Source organism: Mustela lutreola, chromosome 17 (genome assembly GCF_030435805.1).
Source record: "Mustela lutreola isolate mMusLut2 chromosome 17, mMusLut2.pri, whole genome shotgun sequence".
NCBI classification, from domain to species: Eukaryota; Metazoa; Chordata; class Mammalia; order Carnivora; family Mustelidae; genus Mustela; species Mustela lutreola.
In genome coordinates, this window is record NC_081306.1 from 1,440,508 (window position 1) to 1,451,160 (window position 10,653).

Genomic DNA, 10,653 nt, shown 5'->3' on the forward strand with positions numbered 1-10,653 from the left:
CCCGCATCGGGCTCTCTGCTCAGCAGGGAGCCTGCTTCCCTCTCTCTCTCTCTCTGGCTGCCTCTCTGTCTACTTGTGATTTCTCTCTGTCAAGTAAATAAATCTTTAAAAAAAAAAAACAAAACAAAGATTACTTTGCTCTTTCTCTTGCTGTGGACTGTGTTATTATTACTGGGGAGGAAAACTTCTCCTCCTAGCCTTCAGTATCTTCCAGCAGGACCAAGAATTAAATTGAGGGGCACCTGGGTGGCTCAGTGGGTTAAAGCCTCTGCCTTTAGCTCAGGTCATGATCCCAGGGTCCTGGGATCGAGCCCCACATCGGGCTCCCTGCTCGGCGGGGAACTTGCTACCCCCACCCCCGCCACCTCCTTGTGATCTCTGCCTGTCGGGTAAATGAGTGAAATCTTAAAAAAAAAAAAAAAAAAAAAAAAAAGAATTAAATTAACATGAGACAGATTAACAACCCAGAAAAGCAAAGTTTTATTATGTGTGTCATGAAATTAAGACCTCAGGAAATGACTGAGGCAGGTAGTTTTTATCTTTTTAGACAAAGAGACTATAAAACTGGGAGAGATTGAAACGACATAGAAAACTTTGTAAATTAGTTAAAAAAGAAAAAGAAAGAAAGAAAGAAAGGATGTCTCTTTACCTCCTGGTCCAGGGAGTGAACCTTTTACCTGGGAGATTTATGTCCTGCTTTCCGGGGTTCAGAGGAGGGTCTGAGAGCTCTCCTCACACGGGCTATCTCTTCCGTAACTTTTATTTAAAATAACCAACATGCGGGCGCCTGGGTGGCTCAGTAGGTTAAAGCCTCTGCCTTCGGCTCAGGTCATTCATGATCCCAGGGTCCTGGGATCGAGTCCCGCATCGGGCTCTCTGCTTCATGGGGAGCCTGCTTCCTCCTCTCTCTCTGCCTGCTTGTGATCTCTGTCTGTCGAATAAATAAATAAAATCTTTAAAAAATAAAATAAAATGAAATAACCAACATGCAAAAGTGGCACATTTGGGGGCGGCCTTCCCCAGGGCCCTTACGTAATTATCCCAAACTGTGTTTTATTCAAGTGACCTCACTTTCATTTCCTGGATATTCAAGAATTCACAAATCAGCCAAACCTGAAAAACAAAAACTAAATTTAATTCTGGCTCAGGTCAGGGAGAAACGCAAGCAGAAGTGTCTCTTCTGGCGAAGTAAAGGACGGGACTGGGTTATTACAGGGTTTGGGGTGGGGGAGGTGAAATCAGGTAACACTGAGAGGAAACAGTGTTTGCATGGACTCACAGAGAAGTGGGGACAGGAGCAGAGAAAAAGCACCCCCTTGGCCGTGCCCCAGCCTGTCCTCGTGTACTGGAGACCACTGAGGTTGAAAAAAGTAAAAAAGGTGGAAGGTTGTATCTGCCTCCTTTCCTGCCCGGGACCGTGGGAGCTGACCCGTACACCTCAGTGAGGACATGAGTGGGCAGGGACTGGCCTCTCTGGGTCAGCTCGGCAGATCCCTCCAGGCGACGATGGAAAATACCAGTTTCATGTGTTTCTTCTCCGAATCCCTTTCCTTAATTCATAAGAAATAGGTCCAAACACCTGTGGACTTCATAATGTCTTCTACCCCAGTATATCCATCTTGTGAAAGACATTATTTCATGATAAATCGACGTCCTGGGGTGCCTGGGTGGCTCAGTTGGTCATGTGCCTGCCTTCGGCTCAGCTCATGATCTTGGGGTCCCGGGATCGAGTCTCCTCCACCACTACCACACCGGGCTCCCTGCTCAGTGGGGAGTCTGCTTCTCATGCTCCCTCAAATGAATAAATAAATCTTAAAAGAAAAATTTTTAAAAAAATTGATTTCCTTTTACCTTTACCTTCTAGGGACGGCAGGACTGAGCTGTTTGGAAAGTCTGCGGATAACGCCTGCGTTGCCGTGGACGTGGTACCAGGCACCTTGGCAAGGGTCCTTCCCTGCGGACTCTGGCTTGATGCTCTCGCCAACTCGGGGAGGTCAACGCAGCTATCATCGTCCTCGATTTTACAGTCGAGAAAACCAGGGCACAGAGAGGGGAGGTGGCGTGTCTGGGGTCACCCAGGAAGTAGCAGATCAAAGGATTGAGCCCAGGGCCGCTGGCTCCAGAATCCATACTCTTAACCACTGTGCTAGGCTCCCTCTCGGGTGAGGGAAACTCCCTAGAGACCCCCCCCCCCCCCGCAGCTCGGGATATTAAGGGGGCTTTCCAGAAGTTTCCTATCGAAAAGGGGTGTTGGGTGCGTTAGGGGTGAGAACCACTGACCTAGTTTGGGGTGTGTTCTTCTCTCCACCATCTGCCCCCTGGGTGTCTGAGCCAGAACTGGGTGGGGGTCAGCTGTGTGGCAGGGGCAGGGGACTGAGCGGACGGGGTCGGCCAGGTGAGGCCCTGGGATCCCCACTGGCCATGCTCCCAAGGACTGTTTATGCTCACACTCTGCCTCTTTCCTCCTCCTCCCTCAGGGGCGGGGATCTCCTCTGTGGAAAAATACCCAGTTGGGCGAGCCCCAGTCGGAGGGAGGAGATGAGGCAAAGCAGCTGGGACTCACACGACCGACCGACCGAGCGACTCTTTCCCCCTCGTGACTGCTGTTGACTGGGTCAGGTTCTGGGAAAGGGCCAGATTGCATCAGACAGAGCCTGAAGAGGACACGTGGCCTTATAAGTCGGGCTGGTGACCAGGGAGGTGTGGAGAAACCAGACACAAACAGAACTTTCGAAGACGACAGACAGAGAGACACAACGCGGGAGACAGTCCAGGATGAAGGCCAGTTTCCCCAGAGCAGCCAGCCCGGCCCAACAGCCCGGAGGCCCCGAGGACGAGAACGGAGACCCCCCCCTGGATGACGACGAGCTCTACGGCCTAGCGCCCTCCTACCTGGGTAAGGTCTGGCCCCGGCACCTTCCTGCTCCCTCCACGCCCCCAGCTAGGATTCCTTCTTGGCCTTCTCCCGACCTCTAACCCAGTCTCTGCCCTGTTCCCTTGACCCCTCCAGTCATTCCTTTCCAACCCCTCTTCCACTGAGGGCTGTCCTGTTCAGCCCTGGGACCTCACGCACCCCTAGAATATGGGAGCAACAAGAGACCATCGGGGGCCCCTCACTCCACGTTGGGGGCACCGGGGATCCCGACTGCCCCAAAGCTATGTGGCCACTGCTCCCCAGTCTCCCCCCTTCTACCCTGCACTCCCGGCACCCCTCTGCCTCTCCTTGGATGTACCAGGCCTCCGTCCACCGTCCACCTCACCCCAACCTCTTGCCCGGTTCCCAGGAGCGGGAGCCCGGAAAGGTCGCACCAAGAGAGAAGCTGCCGCCAACACCAACCGCCCCAGCCCTGGAGGCCACGAGAGGAAGCTGGTGACCAAGCTCCAGAATACGGAGAGGAAAAGACGAGGGGCACGGTCCTGAGACAGAGCTGGAAGTAAGGAGTCAGGGGACCCAGAGGGCCCTCCGCCTGGGAAGGGCATTTCTGAATGTGTGCGGTCGGGGGGACTCTGGTCTCAACTCAGAATAAAACAAGACACATTCAACTCCGAGTGTCCTAGGGACCAGAGCAAAGGGGGAAACGCAGAATCTTTCCAACTGGAGGGAAATTTGGCTAACGGGGAGAGAAACAGAGCCCCGGGGAGGGGAGGGTCCTTCTCTGGAGACACAGAGCAAGTGACCAGGAGAGGCAGGGTGGGGAGCCCAGGATGAGAACGGTCGCTCTCTTCCCCTGCCCTAGGTGAGGCCAGAGCACACAGCGATGGAGACAGGACCGCGGAGCATTGGAGCATCGGAGAATCGGCATCTGGGGTGGGGCCCAGGCCTGCTTGCCCCACCCCCACCCCCGGACTTACCCTACCTGACTGAGGCTCCGAGGAGCCACCAAGGAAGTGCCTCCAGTCCCAGCAAAAGGACAAGATAGGGAGCAAGAGGCAGGGAATGGAGGGGCAGTCGCCAAAAAAAAAAAAAAGCCCCTAAAAAAGAAAGACCGTGAAGAAACTGGAGTCCCTAAGGGTGGGAAGGACAATAAAGAAAGTTCAGCCGCAGCTTGTGAGCAGCGTCTGTCCCCTCGGCCCAGTGTCGCGTCCGCCTGCAGCCGGGCTGCATTTGCACGAACCCATGAGAACCGGTTTTGTCAGTGTCTGTATTTGTTCGTGCACCCGGGAGAGTGTGTCCGCGGTTCGGTTCGCCCAGATGGGTAGAGGCCAGTGTGTTTCCTTTTGTTTTATTTTGGTGCCCAATGTTCTGGCCAACGTGTCTCCATGATTTCTTACGAAATGCAAAAAAACCCTCCGGTTTCTTTGTGATGCTGCCTGGGAAACAAGCCTCCCCCCCAGCTCCTCTCCATGTCTAGAAGAAGCAGACTTACTGATCCTGCGTGTCATTTTCATGAAAAATCACCTTTTGCGGGGTAGGGGGGGGACGGTAGAGCGCGCCCGGTGGCTCAGTCAGTTAAGCTTCCAGCTCTTGATCTCGGCTCAGGTCTCCCTCTCAGAGTGGTGAGTTCAAGTCCCGCACTGGGGCCACACCCCGCGTGGAGCCGACTTACAAATAAAATACAATTAAAACGATAGAAAAACCACCCTTTGAAATGAGTGATATCCGTTGGTGCCACCTGCAAAATGGAGAAAACAAAGATTTAAAACATTGCGGGATTTGCCCCAGATTACTGGGGCTCAGATGCAAGGGTTCTCAGGGTCCTCATCTATGGGGCGAGTCCCTCTGCCGAGGGGGCTGTCAGGGCAGGGCTCTGGGAGGTCAGCTGGGGGAGGAAGAACCTTACCTCCTGGGCCTAATCAGTTTGAGAAGAACATGGGGCGAGTAAGAGGATCTGTTGACTGAGATTCGTGTTTGGGCTGCGGTAATGGAGACTCAAAATGGGATAGAAAGTTCTCTCTCTGTTGCGTAACAGCTCCAAGGGTCGGTACTCTTGGGCTAAAATGACAACTTCACCATCCAGGGTTCCAGCTACATTTAGCTCATCGTTCTGCCACCCCCAAAACATGGCTCTCCAGGCACTTGGGTGGCTCAATCCATTGATCAACGGACTCTTGGCTTCAGCTCAGGTTGTGATCTCAGGGTCGTGAGATCGAGCCCTGCGTCAGGCTATATCGCTCAGCAAGGCGTCTGCTTGAGATTCTTTCTCCCTCTCCCCCGGCCTCTCTCAAATACATAAATATGTCTTTAAAAACAACAACAACAACAACGTGGCTTCCACTTTTGGGTCCAAACTAGCTGCTTCAGCACCTGCCATGTGTATCTCAACCCGTGCAAAGGGAGGGGGGAAGAGACCAGCGGAAGCCACACGGATTCATCATTAAGGCCATGACCCAAGTAGAATCCATTATATCCCGTCAGAGTTTAATTACATGGCCACGCCTAACTAGGCTGGGAAACATGGTATTTAGGTGCTTCGTCACATGTTGGCTAAAGCTGGGGACTACTGGAAAAAACTAGCAAGAAACATTTTCCACAGGCAGACTCAACAGGAGGAGGGAGAAAGCCCCTAGGCCCCCGGCAAAGCATTTTTCCTTTTCTCCTGCCCTTCCTCGTAAGCCCCAGGCTGCAAAACTTGGAGCCACTCGTTCTTAGGGACTTAAGAATACAAGCAAAGGAATGAGGCTGCTGTTGGAGAGGGAGCAGGTGCACAGCCTGTCAAGACCAGCTCGAACCTCTGGCAATCTCAGTCTGCCCCCACCCCCCCGAGTAAGACCTACCAACAGTCGCAGAATCTCCGGCTGGGTAGAATATTAGAGGACATGTTGTCCAATCCTACTGCTCTCCATTCCTGGGTTGCCTCTGTTTGCTTGAATACCTCTGCGGACAGGGAACTCGCTGCCTTGAGTTGCCTGATTCCTTCTCAGCGCACCTTGTTAAGGGGGGGGCGGGTGCTCATTCAGTTGAGTGTCTGACTTTGGCTGAGGTCAGGATCCCAAGGCCCTGGGATTGAGCCCCCGCACCCCCACCCGGAGCCTGGTGGGCTCCCGGCTCAGCAGGGAGTCTGTTTCTCCTTTTCCCTCTGCTCCTCCCCTTCCCCAGCTTGGGGACTCTCTTGCTCGCTCGCTCTCTCTCTCTCTCATAAATAAGTAAAATCTTTTTAAAACGTGTGGACTGGGGGCGCCTGGGTGGCTCAGTGGGTAAAGCCTCTGCCTTTGGCTCAGGTCATGATCTCAGGGTCCTGGGATGGAGCCCCGCATCGGGGTCTCTGCTCGGCAGGGAGCCTGCTTCTCCCTCTCTCTCTCTCTGCCTGTGTCTCTGCCTCCTTGTGATCTCCCCGTCTGTCAAATAAATAAATAAAATCTTAAAAAAAAAAAACATGTGAACTGAAATCTGACTCTCCCACCTGACCCTGAACAAGCTTCTGCCCTTCTGGACCTTTCTGTCGGACACGCCCTCCATCCCACCCACCCTGCAAGGCTCAGCGCTTCCAAGTCTTCCAGCACCAGCCCTCGGCCTCCACCTGCCCCCTCACCTCCTCCCAGCGAGACACTTGCCCTGGAATATCACACACCGCAAACCCGTGCCCAGGCTCTTATAAGCATTTGGACTAAAGCACCTTCAGACGTCCCCTTGAGCCTCTCTTTCCACGGCAGATTATTTATTCGTTTAGTTAATGGTTATCAGATGCCTTTTATGTGGCCAGGGCCTTGTTGAAGGCATGGACAGCAAAGAGAGACAAATGGGACCCTGTATGGTGTCTGCTCTTGAACTCAGCAGACAGATGGGAGGAGCAGCTCCGGGCAGTGGGCTCTCAGCTCAGCACAGATCTCTTTTTTTTTTTTTAAAGATTTTATTTATTTATTTGTCAGAGAGAGAGAGAGTGAGAGCGAGCACAGGCAGACAGAGTGGAAGGCAGAGGCAGAGGGAGAAGCAGGCTCCCTGCGGAGCAAGGAGCCCGATGTGGGACTCGATCCCAGGACGCTGAGATCATGACCTGAGCCAAAGGCAGCTGCTTAACCAACTGAGCCACCCAGGCGTCCCTCAGCACAGATCTCTTGTGTCAGCTTCAGAAGATCACGGCCACAGCTCCCAAGTATTGGGCTACGACTCTGTGTCCAGTGCTTTATAGGCATTGTCCCATTTAATCCTTCCAATAACACAGAGGCAGACTCTTACTGACCCTATTTTAGAGATCAGAAAACGGAGGTTCAGAGAAGTGAAGTAACTGGCCCAAAGTCACACAGTCACAGCCTGCAGTGGAATTTTGAACTTAGATCTGTCTAATTTTTGAAGCCTGAAGCCTGGGTCTCTCCCTTTTTACTTTATACCTGAGAATAACCACGTATGGTTGTGGGATCCTAGATGTTACCTTCTGGTTAATTACTCCTCTGAGCCTCAACAGATACTCGAAAGGAGAAAGCAAAGGCTGCGTCTCTCGCTGAACCCGCCCCCGGTCCTTCCACACTTTGCCAGAAGGCCCCGCGTGCGGCTCTCACTCTCGGCCTCTGATTGGCCTTCCCTGGCCTCGCCTTCCACGGCACAGTCTCTGCCTCCAGGGCCTTGAAGAGGCTGTTCCGGAACCAGGTAATTCTTAGAAGCACTGAATGTTCAGATCTGAAAGGCTCATGGGAGTTACAGCCGCATTCTCCACCCTTTGCAGAAGGGCCCGGTGGGGCAGGAATGGGGGGAGGTGGGCGGTGGCATAGAGTGGCTGAAACTCACAGGAAGACGGGGGACCGAGCGGGACAGGAGCCCGCTGCTCTCTTCTGCTCCTCCGGCTCTTCTAGCCCTTTCTTTCGATCCCTTCATTGCGTGGAATGTCCATCTCCCTGGTTTCTAGGCTTCCTCCTGAGAACAGAGGGACGACTGACCTCCACTTCCCCTCGGGAGCTTGTGGATGCTTCCCCACCGGGTTCCCACAGTTCGAAGAATTCCCGGCTCCTTGCCGAGAATCAGGACACTCTCCATGGGGCTCTTCATTGGCTTCCCAGACATCTAGTCCGCTTCCGCCCACTCGGCTCTCAGATGTGTCTTTTTTTTCATTTCAGAATCACCCCATGGTTGATCTTTAACTGGCGCTCCTTCGAGGTAACGCTAATAATAGGAACAGCGCCCGCTACCTCGACTGATCGTCTGCTGGAGGGTTTTCCCGGCCTCACCTCAGCCACACCTTTGTGATTTCTGCCCGATGTGCTTCAGGCTATACCACCGTTTACTTCGGACCTTTCAAACAACCTCCTTTCCTTTTCCACTCAAACATATTTTAAAGGGAGTCTAGGGGCGCGTGGGTGCTCAGTTGGTTAAGTGTTCCCACTCTTCATCTCAGCTCAGGGGTCGATCTCAGGGTCCTGAGTTCAAGCCCCGCACTGGGCTCCGTGCTGGGCATGGAAGCCTACTTAAAGAGAAAGAGAGAGAGAGAGAGAAACTGCGTAACCATCGAAAATGGAAAACCATAACCACTTGTCATAACTAGAAGATTATAAAAAGAAACACCTATCTATAACTTTTCTCAGGCCACCTGTGCGCGCTGCCAATGACCTTGTGGGCTGAGTCAAGGAGGGGGTGGGGGGAGGTGGTCACACTTGGAGAAACATGGATGTTTACTAGCCAGCCGGTCTGCCACGCGCTTTGCATACACGGGAGGAGGCCTCATTGTCATCACTGGGTTACAGATGAGTTAGAGGAGACGGGACGCCTGGCTTCCTCACCCAGAGATCCTGATTTCATAGGTCTGAGATAGAGCCTGGGCACTGGCCGGGTGTTGGGAGTTTGGAGAGTGATTCTAATGAGCAGGGCCGTTTGTCTCGGGTTGCATATACCGAGCACAGGTATGGTAAGTGCTCCCAACCTCTGTGCTCTCCTTACCGCGTGGCTTTGCCAGCTTCCCATCAAATGGGGGACATGGACTGTGTTCCTTTGGAACATGGAGGACCTTCAGGAGCCCCTGGCCTGATCGAGGCAGGCAGAAGTCGTGCTATCCCCCCCCCCTTTTTTTTAAAGATTTTATTTATTTATTTGACAGACAGAGATCACAAGTAAGCAGAGAGGCAGGCAGAGAGAGGAGGAAGCAGGCTCCCTGCTGAGCAGAGAGCCCGATGCGATGATGCGGGGCTCAATCCCAGAACCCTGGGATCATGACCTGAGCCGAAGGCAGAGGCTTTAACCCACTGAGCCACCCAGGCGCCCCCCCGCCTTTTTTTTTAAAGATTGTATTTATTTATTCGTCAGAGAGCGCAAGCAGGGGGAGAGGCAGGGAGAGAGAGAAGCAGGCTCCCTGCTGAGCAAGGAGCCTGATGCGGGGCTCATCCCAGGACCCTTGGATCCTGACCTGAGCTGAAAGCAGATGCTTACCCGGTGTCCCAACGTTGTGGTATCCTAACACATCATGACGTCAGGCACTTCTACTGGAGTCCAGTCATCCCGCTGCGAGAAAGTCCAAAACCACACACGTGGAGAGACGGCGTGACAAGGTCAGCATCGTGCTGGTCTTCCAGCCCGCGGAAGCTCCGGCTGAGAGCCAAGTATGCGAGAGAAAGGAGCCTGCAGAGGGCTCCAGCTCCCACTGTAGGGGCACCTCCAGCTACTGAGTCTTCCCAGAGGAGGCTTGACATATTGGGGACTAGAGACCAGCCCCCTTCAATTGTCCACCTACAGACTTAGAGCACAAGAGAACGGTCATTTCACAGCATTATGCTCGGGGACGGTTGGTTACACAGTGACAGCAACCGGAACGGCCTGATGGTTCCCCAGACCTAGGTCCAGATCCTGTGTGCGAACTTGGCTGTGACCTGAGACTAGTTATTATTGACTCTGTATCTTAACCTCCACACCTGGGAACAGGAGATGAAGAAGACACCCAGTTCCTGCTGTGGTTTGGAGAACTCAAGGATATGGAGTTTTTTCAAGCACTTAGCAGGGTACCCGACCCGGAACAAGAACTTGAGGAAAGAGGGGCCCCTGGGTGGCTCCGTGGGTTAAAGCCTCTGCCTTCGGCTCAGGTCATGGTCTCAGGGTCCTAGGATCGGGCCCCACATTGGGCTCTCTGCTTAGCGGGGAGGCTGCTTCCCCTTCTCTGCCTGCTTGTGATCTCTCTCTGTCAAAACAAATAAATAAATACATAAAAACGTGAGGAAACAGCACAGTAGCAGACAGAATAGGCTCTGCACCCAGACTCTGTGGGTTCAAGTCTCAGCCCTCTTATTTTCTCATTGACCTTGGGCCAGTTACCTGACCTTTCTAGCCTCAGTTTCCCCACATGCGAAGTAGGAATGCCAGCACCCTTCAACATAGGGTGGGTTGCTGTGATTAAGTGAGCATTGCAAAATGCATGGGAAGCAGCATGTACATGATTAAAGCAATGACACAAAACCAGGGCTCCGGCGTGCCAGAAATGTGATCTATTGTGTAAGCCGAGATTTCCTGCTCCTTTTCGGCCCACAGCAAGTGTTGGATGGGGTGCGTTCACAGTGTTTTCTCTCCTTTCTCCAGGATTGCTCAGGGGCAGAACCGGGAAGGGGCTCGCAATGCTCCTGGCCTCAACACCCCCTCGGTACACGGCATCAGCCAGCGTGTCCCCTCTACGGCCCCTCCTGTCCTTTCTACACCCTCCAGCCACGCAGCCGTGCTCTGGCTGTGTCCTGGGCCACTTCCCACAGCCCCTGGGTCGCAGCCAGCTGCGGGGCTACGTCTGGGACCTGTTCACTGCTGCAGAAGGG

General features: G+C 53.4%; 1 long non-coding RNA gene across 5 annotated transcripts; it reads right to left on the minus strand.

Moving 5' to 3' along the window:
• Positions 1-456: 456 nt before the first annotated feature.
• LOC131820141 (uncharacterized) lies at positions 457-5,974 on the minus strand. 5 transcript variants are annotated; one of them, XR_009349473.1, is made up of 4 exons: positions 5,716-5,968; positions 1,852-4,613; positions 1,033-1,113; positions 457-931 (listed from the first exon to the last, which is right to left on the minus strand). It is a non-coding gene; the product is annotated as an uncharacterized LOC131820141 (long non-coding RNA). The 5 variants fall into 5 exon arrangements; XR_009349472.1 differs by having other exon boundaries at positions 1,858-4,613; positions 5,716-5,967; XR_009349471.1 differs by having other exon boundaries at positions 1,033-4,613; positions 5,716-5,974.
• Between the last annotated feature and the right edge of the window lie 4,679 nt (positions 5,975-10,653).